Source organism: Phoxinus phoxinus (assembly GCF_949152265.1).
Source record: "Phoxinus phoxinus genome assembly, chromosome: 5".
In the NCBI taxonomy this organism is placed as follows: Eukaryota; Metazoa; Chordata; class Actinopteri; order Cypriniformes; family Leuciscidae; genus Phoxinus; species Phoxinus phoxinus.
The window spans coordinates 11,273,100-11,277,176 of NC_136880.1; the positions used below are offsets into that span (position 1 = coordinate 11,273,100).

Here is a 4,077-nt window from a genome sequence, read left to right on the forward strand (position 1 = left end):
TCCCCTAGATTACATGCACCTTGTGTGCTTAGGTATCGTTAGGCGCTTGCTCAATATGTGGCTTTGTGGTCCTCTGACTGTCCGTGTCCCTGCAACTATAGTTGAACAAATGTCCGCTAAATTGGTATCCATGAGGCCTTATATTCCAGTGGAGTTTGCCAGAAAGCCGCAATCTCTTTGAGAATTGGATCGCTGGAAGGCTACTGAGCTAAGGCAGTTTCTTTTGTACACTGGACCTGTAATGCTGGCCAGTTTTCTGGACAAAGACCTGTATCAGAATTTTATGCTTCTCTTCTCTGGCATCTCCATCTTAGCAAGCCCAACATTTTCCTACCTCACTGACTATGCTGACACTTTACTGAAGTCGTTTGTGCAGCACTTTGCTACACTTTATGGGAGACACCACGTCGTGTATAATGTACACTGCATAACCCATCTGGCAGGTGAAGTTCAGCAGCATGGTTGCCTTGACTCCTTCTCTGCCTTCCCATATGAAAATTATCTACAGAAGATAAAAAAACTGGTTAGAAAACCGGAATATCCTTTGGCACAGATCATTCGTCGTCTGTCAGAAGTAAAAATTCGGGAGGTCACATTACCTGGCAGCACTTTAAGACGGCAGCATTTTGTGGGCCCTATTGTTGGGGGGATGGCCATCAAGGCACAGTATGGCGAGATGTCCACTGAGAAGTGGACTCTCAGAACATCGACTGGTGATAACATCTTCAGGCTTGGAAATTACATTGTCTGCATCCAAAATATTGTGGAATGCATGGGGGGGGGGGCATTTATGCAATATAGAAGGAATATAGAAGGAAGTCATTGTTCTTTAGCTACCCATTTAGCTCGGATACACTGAATATTTACATCATTTCAGAAAAATCTGAGATCATCATGGCTGCCAATGTTTCAGAGCTTGATGGGAAATGTGTCGCCCTGCCCCACAGGGAAGGTTTTGTGGCCTTTCCTCTCCTGCATTAACATGCAAAAAAAATGCATTTCAATCAGTTTATTAGTTCAGACATTAATTAGTTAATTACTTCATTACATTAAGATTAATTGATAGTTTTTGTTCATTGTTTTAGTACCAATCATAATCATAGCATGACTAGTTTAGATCAGGGTCTGAGTACTGACCAAAGTTTGACTTGCTGGGAGTGGCTGCATAAGAAAATGGGCTGATAAGTTGTGCAAGTTGACACTTCACATGAGCCCCTATATTATCAAAATCAATAAAAACAAAATGCTTTTTCCACTAGATCTTCTTACTCTGACTCACAATAACTGCATTCACACTTGTTTCTTTTCTTGTCTTCTCCATTAAGGATGTTCCATGTAGTTGAATTTGTCACCAATAAAACCATAGCAGTGGTGCCCCAAAGCTGGTACAAGGATGGTTGTGCATCGTGGCCAACTTATAATAGTGATGAAAGAATAAATAGGGCAGTAAAACATGGAGAGGAGCCACACGAGGACTGGCAGACACATGATGTCAGAATCATCAAATCATCTGGTATGCCAAATCTCAAAGTGGTTTCTTGGCAAAGTGGTTTTTACAAATCCTACACCTACAAATCCACTACCACCGCCATTTAAAAGAATATGCCTCCGTTTTATGAAATTGGGTTATTCACAGTCTCCCCTTAAGTAAGATAAGTGGACAAAAACTTTTTATCACCGTGCAAGCTAAGCTAGCGGAGGCGCTGCCGGACTAAGACAATGCATGCACGGAGACAAAACTGTTTTTGCGCACTTATCTACTGTAGGGGAGATCGTGAATAATTCCTTTCATAAAATGGTGGCATGTTCCTTTAATACTCATGTCAAGCTCCATGTGTATATAGTCACATACAAACTATATGTGCTAAAGTAAGATGGAATTGCAGTAAAAGACAAACATATGTTGAATGTTGTTTATATGCAGACTAACTGCTCTAATGATGTATATTTTTAAAAGGAATGTCTAATTGTATTTTTTGGCCTTGTCTTTTCAAGGTTGAGTCTTTTCTGGGTTTTTTTCTTTCTTTTTTCCCTTTTTCTTTGGAACTCAATTGCCTTTTTCTTGTTTTTTTCCTTCTTCTTTTCTACTTTTTTGTAATTTCTGAGTCGGATGCTGCACATTTCCTGGAAACCAGACGATTTTTGAAGAAGAATTTATATGAATTGTCCCTGCTTGCTTCACATAAAAAAAAAAAAAAAAAAAAAAAAACGTTGCGAGCGGGAACTGGCGAGCCATTTGCCCATATAAGGAAGGACCGAGCTTGTGAATCAAGGAGCGAACAGAATGGTAGGATTGTGCACACGTCTTCTGGATTGAACTGTGTTGATCTGAGATACATTGCGGAAGAAGGATCTCGTGAAAGGAGCATTCGAACTGGAACTGAGAATTACTATATATATATATATATATATATATATATATATATATATATATATATATCAAAAAGGGTCATCTGAATTATATTGAGACTGCTATTAAGCAGTAAATTTGATCTGTGATTTTATTTTCTCTACTGATATTTTTTCCTTTCAAATTCTATTGTATTTTATTTCATTTAATTTTGGTTTCATATACAGTATATATATATATATATTTTTTTTTTTTGTATAAATATAATATATTGACTCATGTCAAGCTCTATGTTTACCTTTCAGATACTTACATGGAGGCACGTCAAATCCTGAGGGCTCTGACATGTACAGTAGCACCTCGGACATCCAACCTGAGGATGAACAGGAACAGTCTGGGAGAAGGAGAACAACAGCGAAGTCATTGTTTTTCCTTCATGTTACACATACAAACACTAACACCATATACTTTTATTAAAAAGACAGAACAGCGATCAATGCCCTGTTCAACCATTCTCTGTCTCCTTTAAATGTTGATTTGCATGTAAATAAAGATCTTTTTTTAATTTAAACAGACATTTCTTTGGTGACACTGATGTAGAGGAGGACTACCGACCCCCAAAGAGGTCCAAATCCGGGTCATCTGCTGGGACAAGTCACGAACTCCCTGCAAATAGTTCAGAGCTCTGTCAAAGTAAGAGTCAGAGAGTATTCATTTCCTAATAATTTCAAATAAGAAAGAAATGGAAATATCCCTACATATAAATGTGTTTCTATTTCTCCACCACAAAAAAAAAACACATACACAAACCACAAAATGACCCCCACTCACTACATGGAAGAGCAAGTTTAGTGGCAGACTCTTGTCACTAGCATGCTCAACAGACAGACTGAGGAAGTCCTTTCTTCCCCAGGCCATCCAGCTTTTAGCTTTATCTGCTCTATGCATTCAGAATATGTAGTCATCTTACAGTTGTCCTCTGTGAATTTTTCTTAAGTCTGTGTGACTGTGTTGTGTATGTTGTATAAGCTTGACACCAATATAACCCCCCACCCCCCACAGTGTTTGGCAGAACTGCCCCTCCCCAACCACCACCACCACTACCACCACAAACACTCCTCTCTCAACCTGCACAATGCAACCAGCAACAACGGGGGCCAGAGGAGACAAGCCATGTCTACAGACCTACCTGGAGAGGTGGGAGACATGGCCCAGAAACCATTCCCTGCTCTGGTAAGAAATAACTGTAACTACAAGCTATAATACCTTGACTTTAACCACGGGGGACACAGGGGGACTTAAGTGCGTGGAATGGAGGGGAAATAATTATTCTATAATACTATGTATTCAACAGCTGCCCAGGTCCACAATTTGGGTGTGGGGTGGGGTGGGGTGGGGTGTGGGGTGGGGTGGGGTGGAGGTGGGGCAAAGATTGTCATACAAGTTATTACATCAGGGCTTTATACCTTGTCTGTATTTTAAGGTGTTTTGTGACTTACTTTTAGATTTCTTCTTTGGCCACGATTGGTGGCCAAGATGTGAAGAGAGTGGCGTGGAACATCCTCTCTCTTGGATGTTCACTGAAGAAGTGGCCAAGACCATGTCGTGTGACCGAAAAATGCTGTGTTACGATACACACTGATGTATCGTAAGTCACTTTAAGTATTCAGTGGAAGGGAAGGGAAGTGTTACGGCTCCCACACACAGTTGTGTATGGTGCAGTGCTG

The 4,077-nt window shown here is 40.3% G+C and overlaps 1 long non-coding RNA gene across 1 annotated transcript; it reads right to left on the minus strand.

Annotated features, from left to right (window-relative positions):
- Positions 1-325: 325 nt before the first annotated feature.
- Positions 326-1,382, minus strand: LOC306998547. The gene is made up of 3 exons (XR_013797582.1): positions 1,280-1,382; positions 868-972; positions 326-747 (listed from the first exon to the last, which is right to left on the minus strand). It is a non-coding gene; the product is annotated as an uncharacterized lncRNA (long non-coding RNA).
- Between the last annotated feature and the right edge of the window lie 2,695 nt (positions 1,383-4,077).